Raw genomic sequence first — 25,818 nt, forward strand, 5'->3', positions numbered from 1 at the left:
GGAAAGAGGCAGCAAGCATCCAAACTAAAAACCCTCTCAACAAAAATATTAAACCCACACAAACTACACAGGGTGGTTCCTGCATATAAATAGCCTCCCAAGACTACAGTAGATAATTCACAAAGTAAAAAGTGAAGTCGCTCAGTCGTGTCCAAATCTTTGCGACCCCATGGACACCAGGCTCCTCCGTCCATGGGATTTTCTAGGCAAGAGTACTGGAGTGGGTTGCCGTTTCCTTCTCCAGGGAGCTTCCCGACCCAGGGATCGAACCCAGGTCTCCCACATTGTAGACAGACGCTTTCCGTCTGAGCCACCACTTGATCTCATAAAGAAGCAAAGGGACCCACTCCCAGTTAAAAGACCAAGAAAATTTCTATGAAGGAAAAAATAATGAAACAGACTTCTTCAGTCTAATAGACGCTGAGTTCAAAAAGGAGGTAATAAAAATACTGAAGGAATTAAGAGGGGCTATCAACAGAAATGGGCTTCCCAGGTGGCTCAGTGGTAAAAAAAAAAAAAAAAAATCTGCCTGCCAGTGTAGGAGCCACAGCTTCGATTCCTGGGTTGGGAAGACCCCCTGGAGAAAGAAATGACAACCCACTCAAGTATTCTTGCCTGAGAAATCCCATGGACAAAGACACCTGGAGGGCTATAGTCCATGGGGTCACAAAAGAGTCAGACATGACTTAGTGACTAAACAACAACAATAAAAATCAACAGAAATGCAGGTTGCTATAAAAAGGGAATTAGAAACTATAAGGCAGAACCAAGAGAAATTAGAAAATTCATTTACTGAGACAAAAGCTGAGCTAAAGGCAATGAATAACAGAATGAATAATACAGAAGAATGAATAAGTGATCTGAAAGACAGAATAATGGAAATCACCCAATCAGGACAGCAGATAGAAAGCCAAATAAAAAAATGAAAGCAACATAAAGACCTCTGGGATAATATGCTGCTGCCGCCGCTGCTGCTGCTAGGTCGCTTCAGTTGTGTCCGACTCTGTGCGACCGCATAGATGGCAGCCCACCAGGCTCTGCCATCCCTGGGATTCTCCAGGCAAGAGTGGGTTGCCATTTCCTTCTCCAATGCGTGAAAGTGAAGTCGCTCAGTCGTGTCTGATCCTCAGAGACCCCATGGACTGCAGCCTACCAGGCTCCTCCGTCCATGGGATTTTCCAGGCACGAGTACTCTATCAACAAACCAGTGATAAACGCCATTGCCTTCTCCGCTGGGATAATATAAGTGTGCCAATTTATGCATAATGGGGATTACAGAAGGAGAAGAAAGAGCAAAGAGGATTGAAAATGTATTTGAAGAAATTATGGCTGAAAACTCCACTAACCTAAAGATGAAAATAGATATTCAGATACAGGAAGCACAAATGATTTCAAACATAGACTAACACCAAGATATATTATAATAAAATGGAAAAAATTAAAGAAAGGATTCTAAAGGCAGCAAGAGTTGATTGCAAAAGAATCCCCACAAGGCTATCAGCTTATTTCTCTACAGAAATGCTACAGGTTAGAAGAGATTGGCAAAATATATTCAAAGTCTTGAAAGAGAAAAATCTGCAAGCTACTCTAACCAGCAAGATTATCATCTAGAATACAAAGAGAAGTAAAGAATTTCTTAGAAAAGCAAAAACTAAAAGAAGACAGCAATACTAAACTTTCCTAAAAGAAATATTGAAAGGTCTTCTCTAATCAGAATGAAGCAAGAAGATACAGGAAAGAGAAAAATCACAACTGGAAAGTAATTCTCTTCAATAAGCCACTATACAGATCAAAAAGGAAAAGAAAATTGTGAAAGTGACGACACACACACGGAACAGCAAAAGGATAAACAAGAAGATGTAAAAGAGGATATGAAAACACAAAATATGGAGGAAGAGAGTAAGAAAATGTAGATTTCTTAACACTGAAACTCTTAACATAAATCTCTATTTGAGAATTATTTTTAAAAACTTATCAACAAATCATCACTTTCAGTGTGGTAAGTGGGCACACTATCTTTGGAATAAAATATCCTAAATTTGAAAAAAAGTGAAGATCATAAAGAAAATAAATAAAATAGAGATTTTAAAAAAAAGAAAAAATCAATAAAACAAGAACTGGTTCTTTGAAAGGGTAAACAAAATTGACAAACTTCTGGTCAGGCTCACCAAGAAGAAAAGAAAGAGAATCCAAATAAACAAAATAAGAAATGAAAAAGGAGAAATATCAATCAACACTACAGAAATATGAAAAAAACAGAATACAATGAACAATTATATGTCAACAAATTCAATAACTTAAAAGTAATAGACAACTCTTTAAACATAAAGCCCTCCAAACTTAAATCAAGAAGAGATAGATAACTTGAACAGATTAATTACTAAACATGATAGAAATCTGTAATTAAAAGAAAAAAAAAAAACTCCCTTCAAACAAAAGTCCACAACCAATGGCTTCATGGGTGAATTCTTCCAAGCAAACAAAGAACTTATACAAGTCCTTCTCAAACTCTTCCGAAAGACTGAAGAGGAGGAAACACTTCCATTCTATGAAGTTACCATCACCCGGATACCGAAAACAAAGATACAACCAAAAAAGAAAATAACAGACCAATACCTTTGATGAATATACATGCAACAATTCTCAACAAAATACTAGCAAGCCAAATCCAACAACACATTGAAAAGACTGTAAACCACAACCTGGTGGGATTCATCCCAGGCTCACAAGGATGGTTCAAAATACACAAACCAATCAATGTGATCCAGCACATACACAATCTTCTCAGTAAATGCAGGAAAAGCACTCAGTAAAATTCAATGATAAAAATTCTTTCCAAAGTAGGGTACAGAGGGAACACATCTCAACACAGCAGAAGCTACTTATGACAAACCCACAGTCAGTATAACACTCAACTGTGAAAACCTGAAAGTCTTCCCACTAAAATCTGGAACAAGACAAGAATGCCCACTCAAAATGGCCATCATTTAAAATTCTACAAATGACAAATGCTGAAGGGTGTGAAGAAAAGGGAAACCTCCTATACTGTTGGTGGGAATGTAAATTGGTACACCCACTCTAGGGAACATTACAGAGGTTCCTCAGAAAACTAAAAATAAAATTACCATATGGTCCAGTAATCCCACTCCTAGACAAAATTGTAAGTCAAGAAGATACATGCACCACTATACTCATAGCAGAACTATTTACAATATCCAAGAAATGGAAACAATCTGAATGCCCATAAAACAGATGGATGGATAAAGAAGATGTGGTACATATATACAACTGAATACTATTCAGCCACTAAAAAGAACAAAATAATGTCATTTGCAGCCACAAAGATGCAACTAGAGATTATTACACTAAGTGAAATAAGTCAGAAATAGAAAGACAAATACCATATGATAGCACTTATATGTGGAATCTAAAATACAGCACACATGAGCCTATCTACCAAGCAGAAGCAGACTCACAGACATAGAGAACAGACATGGTTACAAACGTGGAGGGTTGTGGGGGAGGCACAGACTGGGAGTTTGGGCTTAGTAGATGCAAACCATTACTTATAGAATGGATAAAGAACATGGTCCTAATGTATAGCACAAGGAACTCTATTCAGTATCCTGGGATAAACCATAGTGGAAAAGAATATAAAAAAGAACATATGTATGTGTATAACTGAGTCACTTTGCTGCACAAAATAAATTAACACAACATTGTTAGTAAATTATACTTTAATTAAAATATTTAGTTATTAAAAATAATAATTTACAGTGATAATAATAATGATTCAGCATTGACAACCTAAATACAAAATTTACTTACTTTATGCAAATAATTTCTAAGGAACCTATCTTGGGGTGATATTTAATGCTTTGGTAGTGCTGGTTCACTATTTTCACTCACATTTTATTGCTTCTGAGGGTAACCTGAAATATGAAGATAAAGATTAAATAAATTGCTCTTAAATAGAAGGTTGAAATGTAAATACAGAAATTATTAAATAAAACATTAAAAAGAACAGTCTAAGATTTGAAAATGGGCAAAAGACATGAACAGAGAGGAAGAAGTAAATAGGGTAGCTAAACAATAATACAGTGTCTATTCTTACTAAAAAAAAAAAAAAAAAAAACCCTGAAAACTGAAGCAAGAAAAGCTGTTTGTAGTGGAGGGGAGAGGACATGTATCTTGGAGGAGTTGACATGCATTAGGTAACAGGACTCCTCTAATACACTCCTGGAGAAGGATGCATAGATGCCAAAAGACAGAACTGAGTTCAAACCAAGCAGTCTGCCCTAAAGCTACACTCATGATATTAGAGTAGGATGGAAATAGATAAGAGATATATCTTGGAATTCAGGTTAATAGGACTGTGTGGTGGATCAAATGAGGGTGATGAAACAGAAGTATTTGTGGAGTAAGGAAAAAGAGTACTCCAGATTCAAGACTTGGATCACAGAGTGGATGGTGACGTCACTAAGCAAGAAAGGGAATACAACTTCTAATTTGCAAAGGCTTTCAAATGTCACAATAAAGATAATTACAAGGGGAAAAAAACTTTTAGGATTACACATTAACTTACCACATACATCTGTATTGCTTACTCAGTAAGATAACTGACGACTGGTCTAACCTTTCACAACCTCCCATATATTTTTCATTTTACTGTTTCTCAATAATAATTCTTTCTCATTATTTAGCTGTTGGGGAAAATAGCTTCAGATAACTGCAACAGCTCTTTCTCCTATGAAATCAAACTGCCTTGGACATGACTAACAGAAGTATATCACATGAGTATATTCATGGGGGCAGGCAAGAAGGATAGAGGAGTTGGAAAAAAAATCTGCTCCTATCAAATGGAACCAATGGTTTAGCCTCTCTAAAGAGCAGTTTCCTCTTTGGTAAAATAAGAATCTTCACAATTACCCACATAGAGAACTGTGAGCTAGGACGGTACAGTGAAGAACTATTCTATACAAGCTTCATTCCAGGGTCAGAAATGACCTTTGTCAGAGAGGGTAAGCCAGTGGTTCCCAACCAGTCTGGTAGGTCATGTCTGTGAATCTTAAATCACCCTGGTGCTCTGCCAAATATTGACTGGGTAAGAAATTGCCTTCTGCTACAACTTGCCATCTGAGCAGACAATTCAGACAGTTAACTGCCTGATGGAGCATTTTGCTGAGTAGGTTGTGTTACAAGATGTAGAGCTGGGAACAATTCTGCTCACATTAGACTAGGTAGGAAGGAAAGAGAAAAGACAAGTCAGCACCAAAGGGAAGATTGTGTCTTGAAATAAGTAAAAGCTTTACTCCATGGATGGAGGTCTAACTATAACCATCAGGGCATGTACATGCAAAGACTGACATTCTGCTGAGGGGAATCTTTCAAATTAAAAGTATAAAACTTTGGATACCTTTACAGATTTTAGGAAACATCTATATAGTAGTAATGACTACATTTTAATTGTTACCAAATGATTCAGTTTCGTTTTGAATCTTTCATCCCTTTGACTGTGTTGCCCAAAATTCCAACATGTGTAAATGCACCCTGAACTAAGAGATGAGAATGACTATAGATGTACTTGCCTCTGATTACACAGCTGTAATGTGGCCAAGCTGCAGTCCCAGCTAAGTTAGTCTGACTCTGAGCCAGGGTTTTCTCAGAAACCCCATGGCCAAAAGGGAATACACATTTCTCTTGCTGCACAGTGCCTGAAGTTCAGATTCCCTGGACCCTGGCTTCATTCTCTCAAGGGGGCAAATCTTTCTGTTATGAGCAGTACCATTAGGGGCCACAACAGGAAGAGGCAGGCTCTGAATAAAGCCAGCATTCCCTCATTTGCTCAGTTTCCCACCTTAGAATCCAGGACCCAACAGCATCTGTTTCTGCTTTCTTTTCTCTCATGTTGTGGAGACTCAATGTGCCTTGCCAATGGATAAATTCTCCCTTGCACCTTTAGAATATGTCTCTTAATTCTTTATAATTTATATATTGTATCTATCCATGCATGCTAAATTGCTTCAGTCCACTCTTTTTGACCCTATGGACTGTAGCCCACCAGGATCCTCTGTCCATGGGATTCTCCAGGCAAGAATACTGGAGTGGGTTGCAATGTCCTCCTCCAGGGAATTATCCCAACCTAGAGAAATGCTGGGCTAGAAGAAGCACAAGCTGGAATCAAGATTGCCGGGAGAAATATCAATAACCTCAGATATGCAGATGACACCACCCTTATGGCAGAAAGTGAAGAGGAACTAAAAAGCCTCTTGATGAAAGTGAAAGAGGAGACTGAAAAAGTTGGCTTAAAGCTCAATATTCAGAAAACGAAGATCATGGCATCCAGTCTCATCACTTCATGGGAAATAGATGGGGAAACAGTGTCAGACTTTATTTTTGGGGAGCTCTAAAATCACTGCAGATGGTGACTGCAGCCATGAAATTAAAGGTCACTTACTCCTTGGAAGAAAAGTTATGACCAACCTAGATAGCATATTCAAAAGCAGAGACATTACTTTGCCAACAAAGGTCCATCTAGTCAAGGCTATGGTTTTCCCAGTAGTCATGTATGGATGTGAGAGTTGGACTGCGAAGAAAGCTGAGTGCCGAAGAACTGATGCTTTTGAACTGTGGTGTTGGAGAAGACTCTTGAGAGTCCCTTGGGCTACAAGGAGATTCAACCAGTCCATTCTGAAGGAGATCAGCCCTGAGTGTTCTTTGGAAGGAATGATGCTAAAGCTGAAACTCCAGTACTTTGGCCACCTCATGTGAAGAGTTGACTCATTGGAAAAGACCTTGATGCTGGGAGGGATTGGGGACAGGAGGAGAAGCGGATGACAGTGGATGAGATGGCTGGGTGGCAACACCAACTCTATGGACTTGAATTTGACTGAACTCCGAGAGATGGTGATAGACAGGGAGGCCTGGTGTGCTGCAATTCATGGGGTCACAAGGAGTCGGACATGACTGAGCGACTGAACTTAACTGACTGAGGGATCAAATCCATGTCTTTTAGTCTCCTGCATTGGCAGGCAGGTTCTTTACCACTAACACCACCTTTTATGTATTTTTCTTACATTTGTTTTTATTTTGTAGTACATTAAACAAGTTTCATTATAACACAGAGGCTCCATAAATTATCAGTTTTTAGCTCCTGAAATCGGAGAAGGCAATGGCACCCCACTCCAGTACTCTTGCCTGGAAAATCCCATGGACAGAGGAGCCTGGAAGGCTGCAGTCTGTGGGGTCGCTGAGGGTCGGATGCGACTGAGCGACTTCACTTTCACTTTTCACTTTCATGCATTGGAGAAGGAAATGGCAACCCACTCCAGTGTTTCTGCCTGGAGAATCCCAGGGACGGCGGAGCCTGGTGGGCTGCCGTCTATGGGGTTGCACAGAGTCGGACACGACTGAAGTGACTTAGCAGCAGCTCCTTGAATGTCATGATCAAATACTAAGACAGAGATAATAGATTTTGTCTGGATTTTACAAGTATTTTATCCAGTTAATATATGCCTATATTTTTAAAAATCAAATACCTTCAAAAGACTTAGGACACTCAATTTTCTACCCTAATTTTCTATCCTACTCCAGCTTGCCTCCTATTCTATTCCCCATGGAAAAATTCCTTTAATCTCTCCCCATGCTAGTTACCTCCATATTCCTAAAATAAAATGTGGATAGTACTTTTATCTATGCTATATGGTATCTACTAGTTTATTCTTACAGTAGATGAGTTTTGGTTCTCTCATCCATCACATCTCTCCTGCCTCACATTCTCCCGAAGAGTCATCCACCAATTTATAAGAAATTGATTATCAGCATAGACACAGTTTCACTCGTGTATTGAATAAATACGGTCCACTACAGTGCTATCCAGCAGGATTTTCTGTGATGAGAGAAGTGTCTGTATCTCTACTGTCTGGTGTATTAGCCACAAGCCATGTGTAGCTATTGAGCACTCACAGTGCAACTAGTACAACTGAGACACCAGATTTTTAAAAATTTACCTGGTGTGTTTATATTCAATTTAATTATTGAATTGGCTGATTTAAAGTCTTTCATCTTGGTATCTGTTCTATATTTATCCCATTTGATCTTTGCTCTTCTATTTCTCCTTTACTGCTTTCTTTTAGGTGAACTGATTACATTTTTAGTATTGACTTCTTTTATATACCTCTTCCTGACTTTATTTCTATAGTGATTGATCTGGAAATTGCAATATGTACCTTTAAGTTATCTAAGACTACCTTTAAACAGTAACATATTGCTTCATGAGGAAGCAATAGTGTAGGAACCTTAACAAAGTCATGGGTTTATTTCTCCTGTGTGCTACTGTTGTTCTTATATTTTATTTTAAACCTTCACAAAACATTTTAGCTATTTTGCTTTAAATAGTCAATAGTCTTCTAAAACAGTTTAAAATTTTATATAAGCACACATAAATAAATAAACAATTTTTATAAATATTCCTAGATAATTCCTTTCTGGCATGCATTCATTCTTAGAGATTTGATGCTCCATTCCTGAGCCAAGTTTATTTTCCAAGTCTTGTGTGTGTGTGTGTGGTGATGGGGAGATCGCAGACACATAGCTCTGGCGTTCATATGAACTGGGGGGTAGGTTTGATTATTATGAATTGGGGGGGTAGGTTTGTATGAATTCGAGTGTAGGTATGAACTGGGGGGAAGGGTTGGGGGTAGACTGACCTCTCTATACACTAAAATTGGGTCAGTCTCACTATTTTTGGCCTTGTACCCAATGATGTGCCAGAGCTGTCTCCTGTCAGCCCAAAGAACCAATAATGTACCTTTCTTCTCAATCTATTCCAGATTCAATGGCGCCACATAGGGAGCTTGAAACTGACCATGTTGGTGTACTTCCACCACAAAAATCAGTAAACGCTACACATCAGGGCTTGCTTTCTTTCCCCCCTTCTTCCTTTTTTCCTTCTTGCTTTCTTTCCCTTTCAGAGAACTGGCTGTGCAATATTTACCAGCACATCCACTGCCTACACGTTACCCCCACCTTTCTGCTGCACCGTGACATGGGGAGGGAGAACGACTCTCTCTGGCCTCAACCTTCATAAACCCCGGCGCGCTGCCTCCCCTGCCTGCCACAGCTGGCACCCTCCTTCCTATGCGGGGGCTCATGCTCTCTTTCTCTTTGTCCTTGTGAGTTCATACACTTTTTATTGCTATTTTAATGGGGCCTTTAGAGGGTGATGGGTGAAAAGTGTGTGACTAATATCAACAGATTTACCTTTTTTAAGTCCCATCTTTAAAAGTAGAAAGTTCAAAGAAATAAGCAACTTCAAGAATTCAAGGAGGCTTAATAATGAATCAGGCCTAACATCCTAAAGTTCTAGTAACCTCAACACTGGTCCAAGTTACATTTTAAAATTATTCTTCAACAAAAAACTAAGGATGATGACCAGCTATTTTTCACCTCTGATGAAGAAAACTGTACGTCAACTACAGCATAAGTCACTTAGATGTCAGTAATTTGATTCAAGTTAACACCTACTGAGTGATTACTATATGTTATACAATATGCTATGTGTTAAAGAAAAAGAGGAACAAGGCAGACATACCTCAACTCTCACAGAGTTTGCAGTGGAGCAGGAGAGGCAATCAGGTGATTTAAACACCTCTATTAATATAATGCATGTTAAAGAAAAGCACCATCTACCCCAAGAACACACAATGAGGGGATTCAATGCAATCAGGGGCTAAGGACTTTCCAGAGAAAACAATGTTCTGACTGCATCTTATAGAAGGAGGTACTGCATATCATTCCTAGGTACAAACAACAGAGGCCCTGTAGACTGTTTAAACAAAGATGAAATTTATCAAAGAATATTAGGTAGACCATATAACCTCCAGGAAGGTCAGAGAATCTCGTTAAAGGCTATGAAGCCATAAACAATGGCCATATTAAACCATCAGACTATTCTAACAGGTATTGCCCTCCATTGTTGCAAACACAAGCACAGGCTCTCTGAAGGCATGGCTGAGCAGAGGTGCAATGTTGCTAACATTTGCTATTGCCAATGCCACCTCTAATAGATGTCTCTCTGCCCTCCTGGCCAGAATGGCCTCTTTTCTTCTTATTACCTTTTTATTTACTTAAATCTCAGAAAAGCTGTGTTTCTTGCCAGGGCTGAGTTAACATGAGTGTGTCCTATCTCTAACCAAGGCTGAGAAACTGAGTTTGACCTATTTTGAATTTTAGGAATCACAAGATGGGAAACTCTAAAACATAGAATATTTAAAAGGTGCTTAATGACAAAAAAGTATTTAAAAATAGCAATGCCAACATGCCACTATCACTGGATTTCTAGTGGTACTGTTTGAATTAATCAGTGTATATCTGGTTGTTATTTCCATGTGTCAGAACACCTGAGGTCTTGCATAGAACTGCAGATCTTAAAACTGGGAGGGTCTTCTATAGATCACCTGGCTGAATGCCCAAATTCCAGAAAGCAAAGTGTTATTGATCCCCAATGTAATAATGCGGGGCAGGTGGGTCCTTGGGAGGTCTTGTGCCCTGCCTAAGTTCATATGGCCAGTAAGTGACAGAATCAAGACCAACACTCTTAGCTCCTGGGTGTTCACCACCCTCTAGCAGGTGTTTTGGTACCTTTGGGTGAGAGGTAGGGGATGTGCATCGCGTAAGGGGATGACTGGAGCAGGTAAAGTACAAGAGGAGTCGCAGTAAAAATGAATCAAGGAGGGCAGATGAGAGAGCTAAGAGGGAAAGTTGGAAGAACTTTGCAATGGATTAGATGTGGCAAGTGACGAAGCAGAAAGAGTTATGGTTGGCCTCAGTTTTTGACTGATTAAACCAGGTGGACGGTAATGCTTTACAAGTGAAAGTCTAGAGTAGCAGTGGAGGGTAGGCAAGGAGGTGAGGAATGAAGAATATAATGTGCTCAGCTTGAGATATTTAAAGTCTTAGGGCTCCAAGGACAGTTATATGGAGATGTGAAGGTAAAGTGTGATGACACAGATTTTGGTACTGTCAACCTCTTTGTGGTAACTGAAGCAAGGACCTGGACAAAATCACCCCAGGAAAGAGCATGAGTGGCGATGAGAAAGGGTCTAGGATATAACCCCAAGGACTAACAGCACATAAAGGAATAGTGGAGGAGAAAAAGCCTGTAAATTGACAAAAAGCTTGTGACCACAGGAGAGGTAGAAATCAAAGAGGAGCAAGATCAACAGAGAGCATGGCTAAATCCCCTTTCCTTGAGATGCTTAACGATTCTTCAGAATAAGATAGGATATTTTGCTTTTTCTTAAGTGTGCATGCTTATGAGGTGGGGACTGGATGTTCTCACAGGTAGTGCTATTTCTTTAGGTCTCTAGAGCTGTATTTGTGAATCTAATGCTGACACAGCTGTGCGGTAGATTGTTTGGTGTAATTTGGCTTTGGTTTCAGTTTCAATGCCAGTTTGCTTACTGGCTCCCATCCCCCAAAATCATATTTATCACCATGATGCAGGCCGGCACTGGCCTTCTCCAATGAATCATACCCGAGAGACCAAAAAAGAAAAAAGAAAAAAAAAACAATTTAGATACAGACAAGGTATGTGGTTCTGGGGTTCTACAGGGTCAGAATTAAATGTTGAAAATTTCCACACATTTTTGAAAGACTGGAAAGTCCAGCAAGTCAGGGGGACTGGCTTGACTCCCAATTCTACCCATGGCTTCTCTGAATTCAGAGAAGTTGCTCCAGTCTCCTGTTAACTAACTCAGCAGCTCACTTTGCAAAAGGAAAACAATATGACTGTGTTCTCTCAGTTTAATGACAGCATATCCACAAGTACAAGCTTCTTATAGCCAAATGGAAAAATATAAAAAACAGAATGTTGATTGGTATCCTTGGAACTAGGGTCTTCAATAACAGACATGTATAAAATACAAAAGTAATACTCTCACGTTATTAGGTTATGTGAACCAAAGACTGGATATCGAAGGTCAAAATGAGCTATTTCCTACCTGTCAGACACATTATGAAGTTCAATTAGAATATAGCCCATACACTAGGAATATAAGGACCCTGACCTTTTTAAGCAGTTCTTTCTCACATAAAGCAGAGAATGTGATATCACTTCCATTCTGACTGGATAATTACATGAAATTTAACATCTCTCACTGTTTTCATGATTGCAGAGATTGCTGGAGTTTTCCAAGCCATAATTTCCATCTAACACAAACATCAGAGTTGCATGTTTTACTGCACTTTGGGGGACCGTTTCCCGGCTGAGTATTTACCAAGAAGCATTGGGATGGGTCTGGTCTTGCAGACTCCAGAGGATCTTACAGCGTTCTTTCCTGACTTCCTCACCCCTGAACACTATTACATTTCATATTGATTAATATTAGCAATATCTTATTAATACAATTTTGTTTTACATTATGCCTTTATCCCAAGGGTCATGCACTAAATCAGCAGGCCTCATAACAGCTGGAAAAGAGAGAAACTATATTCTTGATTTATTTGAATAAAAACCTAAGCAGTGGGAAACAAGTTCCTTGAATGTCCTTTGTATATTGATAAGCATCATCATGCTGGCTTCTTTATGAAGGAGAAGGGGTTTCACAGTGAGAGAAAGATGCTGGGGTAGAGGTCTAGACACTCATTTCCTCACTCTGGCTCAGTCACTAGCTGGCCACGTTCCCGTGGGCACCAAGCCAGACAGACCCATGGGAGTCCCACATGCAAGCACAAAAATGGATGCCCCTGTAAATACTTGTCCAAAATTTAAGGTGCAGGCTGAGTACTAGGTGTAGGAAGAGGAAAAAGAGAAATGCATATATTCTAGTTGTCAAAACAAAAACGTGCAGTTCCTTGGTTCTGTCCTCCTACAGGTAGTTTTGTAACCTTATTTGGCCTCACAAGTACCCCTTGAGGTTGTCACACCCACACCCATGAAGTTCATCATCATATTCCTTCACACACCACGCAGAGGTCTGGTAAAAGCAATTCACTGCATCCCCGCACACTTCCAGGGATGTATTCAACATTCTGTATAGCCTGCTGCCCCAGACAATGCCCAGGCTATGCTGCTTCCCCATCCAGCTCTGTCTGAGCAGGTTACTTAACCTTGCGAGGCCTCGTGCTCAAAGATTTCCACTAGTTCTAACAGTGGAACTCTCGATGAGACGAAGTCTACATGGAAGCCCAACACATGAAATACACAGAAGCTGGAGGAGAATAAAGAGAGCCACCAGAAGCCCACTTGTCCCCTTCCTTCACCCTCCCTGTTGTTGCTGTTACATTGCAAAAGAAGGACAATGAAATCTCAAACAGTCTTGTGAAGCAAAGTTGGAAACCACAGAACTAGACTTGGGAGAATTCCAGCTCTCACATTTTATGATTCTTCTTAAGTATGGTATGGGACTCAGAGGAGATAGGGAGGGGGACAGGGAATAAATAGAGAGTTACACAGTGTCACACATTTCCTCCAACCCTTAGCCAGTTTGTCTCCAGATGGTGGCAGTCCATCACAATTTGGCTTATCCCCAGTGTGGGAGGGGAGAGAACCGCGTGATTACCCTCCTCAAAGACGGGAGGCAGAAAAACCCTCAGAAAATTATTCCAGTGTCTCGGGTTGACCTCACAGTAACCCCTCCACTATACTCAGCTGCAGAGCCCCAGAAGTTGCCAAAGTGTAAAAGCACTGAGAGAATACACACCAGCATCCCTGGAACTCAGCTTGGGAAGGAGATTCTGCACGAGATTTCCCCTGCAGAACACGCCTGGGCTCCAGACATTTCATTGATACCCCTCAAAAGGTTCCTATACGTGGGACCCTTCAGGATGGACCAGGTGGTACATAGCCTCCATGTCTGCCATCAGTAAGCCATCCCATCTCTGTAAGCACCTCCCATCAAGAGGCAGAGCCTATTTCCAGGAATCTTCCCCATTCTGTAAAGAATACTTTCCCCTTCACTGCCCCCAGTCCTAAAATTCTGCCATCACCCAGGTACTCTGTTGTGTTGGCCTCACCTCCTCTCTGAGGACACTGATTCCAACAGGGTTACACACTGAGTTCCCGAACACTGTGGTATGAGTCTATCAGATCATTTCCTTTTTTGCCAAAGTGACCAGAATCATTTCAAAGTACAAGTAACAGAGCATAATAGTTATCTATTATTGATCTGTTACTGCATAATAAATCACCTCAAACCTTAGCAGCTTAAAACAATACACATTTATTACCTCACAGATTCTGTGGATGAGGAATCTAGACGTGGCTTAGCTGGGTCCTCTGCTTCAGGTTTTCTCGTAGGCTGCAATCAAGGTCACGGCTGGGATGGAGTTAACCTCAAGACTCGACTTAAACAAGTTCACATAGTTCCTCACAAGCTGTTGGACCGAGGGCCTCGGCTCCTCTCTGGTTGTTGGCTAGAGACCACGTGTAGTTCCTTGCCATGTTAAGCCTCTCCAGCCTTAGACGGGCAGCACGCTCCATCACAGCATGTAAGTGAGAGGGCAAAGGAGAGACTGCCTGTCTGTAAGTCAGTCTTTGAAACCTAATCATGAAAGTGACATTCATCACTTTTGCACCATGTTACAGGTTGAAAGCGAGTCATTCCGGGGGAGATTATACAGAGTGTGAATGCCAGGAGGTGGAGTCAGTGCCACCTGGGAAGTCGGCTGCCACACAACTGTCGAGACAGATTCACTTAGTCCTCACCTGCTCACCATGAGAGCGCAGAGGCACAGAGACCCCAGTGGTGAGCAATTCTCAATCATCTGGAAGGAGACCTGCTTTAGAGAAAATCCACCTGCCTCCCTTCATTCAATGCCATCTCCACTCTTCCCTTACATAGCCCCATCCTTCATCTTCTAACAGGTAATAATATGGCAAAGTCTTTGCTTCCTTTTCTTCTATTATCTCTAAATTCTCTCTGGTAGAATAAGAATGCTAATTAAGCATCAAAATCTCTCTAAAATTAAGGAGAGACTTCCCTGGCAGTTCAGGCTTCTCTGGTGGCTCAGAGGATAAAACGTCTGCCTGCAACGCAGGAGACCCAGGTTTGATCCCTGGGTCGGGAAGATCCCCTGGAGAAGGAAATGGCAACCTGCTCCAGCACTCTTGTCTGGAAAATCCCATGGACGGAGAAGCCTGGTGGGCTACAGCCCATGGGGTCGCAAAGAACTGGACATGACTTACTGAGTGACGTCATTTCCTTGGCAGTCCAGTGGTTAAGACTATACACTCCTAGTGCAAGGGACAGTGGTTCGATCCCTAGTTAGAGAACTAGGATCCTGCATGCTGCAGCCAAATAAATACTCATCTGCTTTAAATAAATAAATAAATAAATATATATATATATAGACATATATATATATGAATCTGGGACTTCCCTTGTAGTCTAGTGGTTAAGACTCTACACTCTCAACATAGTGGGTATGGGTTTGATCCCCAGTCACGAAACTAAAGTGGCTCACTGGTAAAGAATCCATCTGCCAAGCAAGAAACACAGGTTGGATCCCTGGGTCACGAAGATGCCCTGGAGAAGGAAATGGCAACCCACTCCAGGATTCTTGCCTGGATAATTCTATGGACAGAGGAGCCTGCGGACTGCAGTCCATGGGATTGCAAAAAAGTCAGACACAACTGAGCACGCATGCACATACAGGAACTGAGATCCCACAGGCCATGTAGCAAAAAAAAAAAAAAAAAAAAAACCTCTAAAATTAAGGATTCAAGGAAAATAATATTGTGAGTAAGAAAATACGTAAGTAATAAATTTGCTATTTTCATCATCACTAAGGCCTTTATTACATGCCTGGCTATGAATGACACAGACTGTTAAATTGAGAAAGGCAGAATAAAAACTTACCATCAATTTTCATTCCAGCCAAAAATAATGATAGAATCCAGAACTTTCTATAAAATTTTATCATTCAAGGTAACGTACACATCAGAAAAAGAGAGAAATGTTACAGTTTCTGGCCCTTTAATGATCTTGATCAAATGTTTTCTTCAGAGTACCTGAAGAAGTAACTGAGGCAGCAAAAATATAGAATTATTGTATTTGTGATTCAACACATATTATTTTTTAACTTTTCTTTGTAAACTATGCTAATCCTATAAAGATTCCTTATTTTTCCTTATTATTCCTAATTTTCTAGAATTAGAGAATTAGTTCATCTCTTTCCCCTGAAAAGCAGAGAACTCTCACACATTTCTTGTTGGAGATAATGGTATTATCTTCACTTTTCAGATGGAAAGAGACCTAGTGAGTGAAGGGTCTGGACCAGAGCCCCACAGTGAGTAGGGAATAGGGAGAGAGCTGGAATTCCATATCAGAGTTCAGGGTCCAAGGCAGGGCAAAGAGGTTGCCAACCCAGACTGTGCAGATAAACACACAGGAAAGGCCACGTTTGTTCCTGAGAGCCAAGGGCGTGTTCAGGGGAAGAACTGGACCCACGCAACTCTTGCTTTTCTCTTTGCAGCTTCTGACCACTTCTCTCTCATATTTAATACTCGGAAAACTTGAAGTGAGCTCAAACCTTCTAGCGACAATCCAGTTCACCCTTCCTCATCTACCACCCCATACTTGGCTTTCTATCAGCAGAAGTGTGGCTCCCTATTCCCCTCCTAAGGATGTCTTTACCTGAACAAAGCACAGCCTGATCCCTGAAAGATGTATTGTTATTTTCAAAAAGTTACCATCAGCTGATTCCAAATTCTACAGAGATCCCACCCTATCCCCGGCCAAACCACACAAAAAGATATTAGAAAACAGTAGGTACTCTTGCCCACACATTCAGAAAAACAGGGGAATAATCTGTTTTAAAACGTCCAACTTAGGTACTGCATAGGGTGTGATCTCATCTAAATGGCTCTCAATTTAGCATGTGACAGGATAGAAATTCAGGAGATTCTTTTCATTTCCCAAAGATATATTTATTCCTTAGGGACACACTCATGGTTTGCTTTTCCATAATCATTTCTGACATATTACTTATCAGACTCCAAGTTCCCTCAAAGAAGGGAATTAAATAGTCAGTCTCCATTAAAAATGCTATGAACAACCAAACAATTTTAAGAACCTTACTCTGGATGTCACAAAAAGATACATGTTGTAGAATCACTGCTCTACAAGTTAGCAAAATTACCACTCTAATTATTAACATAACTGAGTAAGGCAATGATTAAAAATTATCATCTATAAAAATGAAAGCAGTTGTAATACATTGTACAGTCAGCATCTTTTACTAACAAGACCAGTTCTATTCACATACACACAAATGGACACATGTACCAACTCCAACACACAAACCTCAAGTTGACTGAGCAAATACTCTACAGAAATTCTGCACCATAATTTTTTTACACAGGCATTTTTTAATTAAAACTATAGTTTTATATGGATACCACCTAGTGGCCCAGAAATGAGGCTTCAACTGAAAAAAGTTATACCTAGGTTACACTAAGAAATAGAGAACACGTCACTCATGGTATGTTTTAAAATTCCTAATCTGTCTTCACCTGTGTAACTGTTCTCTGCACTGACGCTTTTCCTACACCAGGAGGAAACAGATACAGACCGCAGCCTTTTCCACTCTTCTCTTAGTAGCTCAGCATATAAAAGAGTAGCTCCTCCCAACATTATGTGAGGATAATCCATAGCAAAGCTGATTGTGTTCAGCCTTCCTAATATTTTTGTTAGCACTTGCAGGACCTAGAAGAGAAGGGAGTCTTGTCCAGTGTCATCTCAGTGAGGCCAACTCTGCAACACATTTTTAAAAACTGCAACACCCTTGTACCTCTGATCCCCTTATTTTGCTCTGCATTTTATTTTCATGGCACTTACCATCTTCTAATAACATATGAAGGGTACCAGAATACGCCACACCAAGTACACCACTTTGGCATATGGATTATTTTTAGATGAAGACAATTAAAAAGAAGCAAATAGCAAGCGTAAGAAAAGCTCTTTGGCCTCCCCCTATTTGCCCAAAAATAAGACATAAATTTGTAAAGGTGTCCTTTCTCTGCTTTCTACCAGGAAGGACAGTGGTTAATCAAAAGAGACCAGGATCAGCTGGGAGATGGCACCAGTGAAACCTACAGAACAAATCTTACTAACTAGCCCTTATTTTCCATGGGTTCCCCATATATTTACCCTCTGACAATCTGGTGCTCAAAAAACTCAAAGACCTTTTCTTTGTCTCATCACTTCTCCAAACACATATTATTCTTTTGTTAAGATGCTATATAAGCCCAGATCCAAACACTCCTTTGAGTTACTCATCACTGAATTCTCACATGTATGTGATACACATGCGAAAAAACACCTATTTGTTTTTTCTCGTCAATCTATCTTTCGGAAGTCTTATTTACATGGCCCTATCCAATGAACCTAGGATGGACAGAAGAGAAATAAACGATTTCCTCCCCCTCAGCTGGATAATCAAGCCATTTTTAGATGTATTATATAATGTTTGTCTCCCCCTACTAGAAACTAAGACTCACAAGAGCAAAGATCTGGGTTTGTTTTGCTCAGTCATATCTCTGAAGTGCCTAGAATAGTGCCTGGAAAAGTTCGTACACAATAAATGTCTATTGAAGGAAATGAATGAAAGGTGTTTTGGAAATGACTTACATTCAACGGTTTTTTTCAGCCTTCAGTTTGAACCTAAGCATCCAGGGTAAAGAAATCATAACACTGCTATGGCTGCAACTCACTGCTCATGTTCCTTAAAAAGAACTGTATATGCCTTTTTGATGGGTCAAAAACGTTCCCTCTGAGGGAAGTAGACAAAAGTGAGGAAGGAATAGCAAAGCTGGGACAGAAAAGAAAGTCAGCCTAGCTCTCTTCCTTTACCTTCTTCAGGTGGCAAACTGTCTGCACTTCCTGTGACAACTGTTTCCCTTAAAGGCAAACTATGTTCCATGAAGAGAAATGGAGAACAGTATGGAGATTCCTTAAAAAACTTGGGCTAGAACCACCATACAACCCAGCAATCCCACTGCTGGGCACACATCCTGAGGAAACCAGAACTGACAGAGACACACGTGCCCCAGTGTTCACTGCAGCACTATTTACAACAGCCAGGACACGGAAGCAACCTAGATGTCCATCTCAGATGAATGGGTCAGGAAGTTGTGGTACATATACACAATGGAGTATTACTCAGCTATAACAAGGAATGCATGTGAGTCAGTTCTAATGAGGTGGATGAACCTGGAGCCTATTATACAGAGTGAAGTAAGTCAGAAAGAGAAAGACAAATACTGTATATTAATGCATATATATGGAATTTCCTGGAGAAGGAAATGGCAACCCACTCCAGTACTCTTGCCTGGAAAAGTCCATGGACAGAGGAGCCTTGTAAGATACAGTCCATGGGGTCGCAAAGAGTCAGACACGACTGAATGGCTTCACTTCACTATGGAATTTAGAAAGACAGTAATGATGACCTCATATGCAAGACAGCAAAGGAGACACAGATGTAAAGGACAGACTTGGACTCTGTGGGAGAAGGCGAGGGTGGGATGATTTGAGAGAATAGCATTGAAACATGTATATTACCATATGTAAAATAGATGGCCACTGCAAGTTCGATGCATGAAGCAGGGCAAAGCTGGTGATCTGGGACAACCCAGAGGGATGGGGTGGGGAGGGAGATAGGTGGGGAGTTCAGGGTGGCGGGGGGACGTGGGCACATGTGGCTGATTCATGTAAAGTAATTATCTTCTAATTAAAATAAATAAATAAATTGAAAAAACAAACAAGGGGAAAAAATACAAAAGAAAAAAGAAAAAACTTTTTTTCAGGCAAAAAATAAAAAGAAAACAGAAATATGTTAGCAGAAGCAATTATTGTTTTCAAAGTAATGTTTTGGATTTGTTTTTTTTTTTTAAGTAGGACCAAAGAAAAAGTAATGATGGGGTCTTAAAGACAGACACTTTTCTCTCTTTTTGGGGGGAGAGGAGTGGTAAATAAATGTTGGGAAGGATGATCAAGAAACACTAAAATTAAATCTGAAAGTGAAAAAGGTAACATTTTCTCCTGGGTATAACAGTATAGGGTAGACCTCAACATGTATTCATCTTTCCCTAGATATTGTGTTTTTAAAAGTCTTTAAAACATGATTATATTTTTTATTCTCTATACTAAAACAAGAAAGATTGGCAAAGGCCTCAAATAATATCAAACACAAACTACTCCTTCTTCTGTCCAGTATGGTGCCAACCACATAGTAAGCACTTAGAGTTTGCAGTGGTATTTATTAGGAATGAATTAATAGAGAATAAAAATCTTTAAGAGAACATACGAAGATGGAGAATATCAAAATAAAGGCACTAATATTCAGCTGAGAAATGTAAGAAAGAGGAGGAGGAGGAATCACAGAAATGAAAGAGGCAAGTAAAAGATTATCCACTCACTCTTGTTTAAATAGTTTGGAAGATTAAATCCCTTCAGATATTACTCTCCAATTAGAGCTAACCCTTAAAAGCACAAGTTAGTAAGAAAAAGGAGGGTGGGCGGGGTGAATGGTCAGGGAGCCCAGTAGCTTTCAAAGCTCAAAAGTCAAATTTTATGGAAGATAAGTCACTTGATGCAGCTGCTCTGGGGCTTTCTATTAAGTGCCAAGAACTGTTGCCTTGGTGGCTAACACTCAGACCATAACTTATTGAAAGAGCCAAAGTGGCAAAGACACAGCAAGGGGCACTCCCCACTGCTTGGCGCTGACTCACAGTCCACCCTGAAGGGCCTCCTCCCGTGCTTCTCCATTCCCTCCTTACCGCCGGCCTCCCCGGCCTTAGGGCTCTCAGGTTAGCAGTCCTGTTCAAGGTAAACAGCCAGCCATGGGATTTGTGACTAACTGGAAACAAAGTTGCCCAGCTCTAATGATGGGCTTTCTGGCCACCAAACACCTTTCCCTAAAAAACCAGAGGGCCATCTCAGTCCTGCAAGGGAGGAGGCAGCCTACTCAGGCACTAGTGAGGATCGGTTCTCAGTATTTCCCTTAGTCTTCCTGAACTTGTCCCTGACCTTGTCCAGTTATTTTCAAAGGACTGTTAGAAAATGTGCAGAAAATTGGAGGTAGTATTTATAGAGCTTAGATGAGCCAAATTCTCCTTCTCTTGTATTTATTCCAAAAAGCCTTCTAGTTCTGTGGTTATATCTTTTCCTTTGGGGAGAAGAAAAAGCTCACTTTCACTTGTATGTACTTTTAACGGAAAGACCCAACAGTTTATTTTTCTCCTAACACTCAGAAATGCATCATGGGTGTGAATAAATCTGAGCTCTGATCTGACCTTTATCTTTACAATATAACACGAGCACAATAATAATTTACAGGGTTCAGTCCTAAGTGTGACATTTCAATGAGCTGGGTAAATATCATTACCTGCAGCCAGCATCCCACCAGGATTCAGACTGTGAGGCAGGTGAGTGTGGCATTTTCCAGAGGAGAATCATTAATGTGACGGTAAGTACGGCCCTAACAGGCTCCCCAGGTGGCACAGTGGCAAAGAATCCACCTGCCTGCCAATGCAGGAGACTCAGGTCTGATCCCTCGGTCGGGAAGATCCCCTGGAATAGGAAATGGCAACCCATTCCAGTATATTCTTGCCTGAAAAATCCCATCGACAGAGGAGCCTGGCAGGCTACAGTCCTTGGGGTCGCAGAGAGTCGGACACCACTGAGCACGTACATACATGCACACAGCCTGAAAATCAGTGAAAGTTTCACTCATCAGAGGACATTAACAATTGACAATGTGATTAAAATACACACACACAAAGCCAAAGAGGGGGGAAAATAGGCTTTCATTTGGCTGAAGAACAAAACAGTCTCCAGCCCTGGCTATGTCAGGTTGACCACTGAGCAGACCAGGTTCTTGAACGATTGCTCAGGTCTTCCTTCCCTCTCTATGCTGGTAGAGGGAAGGTCAAGGAGGCCAGAGACGTTTTAAATGGAGCAGAATCCCCAGAGGTCCGGGGATTAGAAAGTTAGAAATTTGGGAAGAAGAAACAAGAAAATGGACAGATGGCTCTGCCTGTCTTCAAAGTCCAACCAACGTATAAATCATGGAGAAAGAAATCCTCTGATGGTCCAGTGGTTAGGACTCAGGGCTTTCACTTTTGGGGCCCAGGCTCAATCCCTGATTGGAGAACTAAGATCCTGCAAGCCACTCAGCACAGGCAAACAAACAAACAAACAATCACAGAAGATATTTGACATAATCTCACTCTGCTCTGGGAAAGCAACAGTATTAAATATCCTTCTTCCTATCTTCCCAAGTCCCCTGCTACTGAAGCCTGACTTTTCTAGACAACATATCTTGTCACCTGATCCCAGGGTTTCATGAGCAGCCTGACATAGCAGGTCACTCAGGTGTGTTTTCTACTTTCCCCTTCTCTGAAAATCGAAGCCTCTAGACTTATAAGAAATCAGTAAGTGGCCCTCAGCCTGTCTGGTGCTCATCAGATTCTTCTTCCTACAGAAGCAAATGTAGAAACCTGTGAGCTAGCTGAGAATACTTCATAGCTATGCTTGCCTATTTTCGTCATATCACAAGAGGTACTTTGTCACTCCGTTACTTCCCATTTCTTGTTAGTTTATCCTGCCCCCCGCAATGTAGAATGGCAATTCTCCTTGTACCACATCAAAATGATGTACAGAAGTCAACTTCTCAAAAAATAAAAACTCAAAAAAAAAAATCTAAACAATAAAAGCCCACAATTTGTACAGATAGAACTGTGCGCTTTAACAGGGAACTTGCTCTTCTGGGGAACTAAAGCCATCTTAAGGTTGCAGAGAAGCCCCTCAGAGGTTTTCCTCTTTGACCTGGCTCCCACTTCCCACTGCAATTTTAGTACCATGCTTCGGTAGGTTCAACAATATCTTGTCAAAGTTCTCCTTTGTATGGGAGAAAAAGTTTGGCTTTAGAGTAATATTCATTCATACACTTGTCTTGCCCATAGCCAACAGATTAAATACACACATATCACTTGCCGAGAGTTCCAGCTGTTTAGATTTTCACCCGAACATGTGAATAAAAACCGCAGGCAAAACAAGTACTGTCTCTCCTACCTTTTATGGATTAACAAATAGCCCTTACCCTGCTGATGCCCGTTCTTAATTGGACTATGCTGTGAGGAGCAATTAAGCCTAAATGGCCACTTGCTGAGAGCTGGTGAAAGAAATGCTGCAGCTTGAGGCGTTGGCATTCTCCAAACAGAGCACATATGCTTGGCTTTGGTACCCATAAAAAAAGGAGATTTATTTTTTGTGTGCTTTTCAAAGTGAAAGGGGGCTATTGTTTCAGGTACTGGGCGGAACTTATTCAAGGAGATTTTTAAGAAATAAAATAATTTTTGCAACTTTTGTGCAAGTAAGAGATGAAAGAACTTTGTTCCTTCATGAAAGAGGGCAGCAACTGTGCAAGAGGCCTCTCCACCCCCTGCACACCATGGTGTGTGTCCCCATGCATGTGCAAAGGACGGATCAGAGCCGGTAAAATGAAGTGGACGTGAGGCAGTGCCCTGGCCACAAGCAGAGCTGCACCCGAAGAGCAGGAAATGGTGGAAGAGAAGCTTTATTAATGAACACATACATATTTTTGCTCTTGAAGATGGAAGAGAGCAAGAGTAATGAGGTTAAAGTAAGATTTATCTGACCTGTTCAGCACATTTCAAGCAGCCTGCAAGACCTTCTTCAACCATCCAGACACAGGTAGTGTTGGCCTGGTAACTGATATCTGTGTCGTTCTGTTTTAGTGTGAACAAGGAACAGAGGAGATAAGCTGGATTTTTCTCCTGACCCACAAAGAGATCCACTGAAAAAAATTTTTTTAATAGTTGATGTTGCTTTTCCTGTAAGAAAGAATAGAAAATCCACTGCGTTTCTAAACATTATATTCATCAGTATTGAAAAATAAGCTTTAAGTGATCAAGGTGGGGGGAGGCAAAGAGAAAGAAAAAATCACTCCAAATTCTACTCCCTGTAAATATCCATCATTTTTCCCTCTAACACCTTTCGAAACATCTCTGTATACATATGTGTATAGATAGAAAAAATGGGCATAATTCTACAAAATCAAGATCATGGTGTAAGGGCTATATATTTTTACACTGGGTTTTATTTCACTTTTACAAAAAAAAATCCTGCAGTTATTTTGAATAAATTACTGAAGTTCAGAAAAACTTTTCTCCCCTCTAAAATTATTTTAATATTTAAAATATGTCTGTTTGTTATGGGGGTTTGAGGATGGCAGGTATTGAAAACTTTATCCACTTAGGTCCAAATGTTAGGGGTCCTGCAAATAAACTGACAACATACATATTAATTAGAAAAAAGTTGGGGTTTATTCATACATGCACTTGGGAGCACTCAGGAATGAATGCACTAAAGAGCCAGAGATAAAAGAAAGGTGTGGAGAAAAGGGAACCCTCTTACACTGTTCGTGGGAATACAAACAAGTACAGCCACTATGGAGAACAGTGTGGAGATTCCTTAAAAAACTAGACATAGAACTGCCATATGACCCAGCAATCCCACTGCTGGGCATACACACCGAGGAAACCAGAATTGAAAGAGACACGTGTACCCCAATGTTCATCGCAGCACTGTTTATAATAGCCAGGACATGGAGGCAACCTAGATGTCCATCAGCAGATGAATGGATAAGAAAGCTGTGGTACATATACACAATGGAGTATTACTCAGCCATTAAAAAGAATACATTTGAATCAGTTCTAATGAGGTGGATGAAACTGGAGCCTATTATACAGAGTGAAGTAAGCCAGAAAGAAACACACCAATACAGTATACTAACGCATATATATGGAATTTAGAAAGACAGTAATGATAACCCTGTATGCGAGACAGCAAAAGAGACACAGTTGTATAGAACAGTCTTTTGGACTCTGTGGGAGAGGGTGAGAGTGGGATGATTTGGGAGAATGGCATTGAAACATGTATATCATATGTGAAATGAATCGCCAGTCCAGGTTCGATGCATGATACAGAATCCTTGTACTGTATCCTGTATCCTGCACTGGGATGACCCAGAGGGATGGGATGGGGAGGGAGGTGGGAGGGGGGTTCAGGATGGGGAACACGTGTACACCCGTGGTGGATTCATGTTGATGTACGGCAAAACCAATACGATATTGTAAAGTAATTAGCCTCCAATTAAAATAAATAGATTTATATTTTTTAAAAATTAAAAATAAATAAATAAATAAAAAGTAAAAAGTAAAAAGGGAGAGGAGGTTGGATATTCATGGGAAAGTATGAAAGAGCCTACTGGGCTTTTTGATGCTAACGGGCAGCTGGTGCTAAGAGTCAGTCTTCCCCTGTCACCTCCCCTCAGTAGGAAACTCCCTCAGAAAAGGACTGATGTACATGCGCATGTACACCCGTGGTGGATTCATATCAATGTATGGCAAAACCAATACAGAATTGTAAAGTAAAATAAAAAAAATTAAAAAATTAAAAATAAAATAAAATTTAAAAAAAGGACTGATGGCAGCTGATGGCAGTATTTTCAGGAGGCTCTGCTTAAGTTTAGGTAATGTTTCTTCTTGCAGCTGCTCAGATGTTTTCAGTTTCAATAATTTTCATATCACTTTGGTGGGCTGCTAATCCCTTCATAGGATTTTTAGATGCATCCCTGGCCTGTACTCACAAGACACCAGTAGAAACACCCTCCTCCCTGCAGTGAGACAACCAAAACTGTCTCCAGACAGAGCCAAATGCCCCTGGGAAGGTGGGTCAAAATCACTTCTAGGTGAGAACTACTACTCCAAGGTTTAAAAAATATATAGAATTA

General features: G+C 40.5%; 1 long non-coding RNA gene across 1 annotated transcript; it reads right to left on the minus strand.

The window, feature by feature from the left end:
• Positions 1 to 1,473: 1,473 nt before the first annotated feature.
• On the minus strand, positions 1,474 to 23,786 carry LOC120879556. Its single transcript, XR_005724820.1, has 3 exons — positions 23,776 to 23,786; positions 19,496 to 19,500; positions 1,474 to 1,607 (listed from the first exon to the last, which is right to left on the minus strand). It is a non-coding gene; the product is annotated as an uncharacterized LOC120879556 (long non-coding RNA).
• Positions 23,787 to 25,818: the final 2,032 nt, after the last annotated feature.

Source organism: Oryx dammah, unplaced genomic scaffold, assembly GCF_014754425.2.
Source record: "Oryx dammah isolate SB20612 unplaced genomic scaffold, SCBI_Odam_1.1 HiC_scaffold_20, whole genome shotgun sequence".
NCBI classification, from domain to species: Eukaryota; Metazoa; Chordata; class Mammalia; order Artiodactyla; family Bovidae; genus Oryx; species Oryx dammah.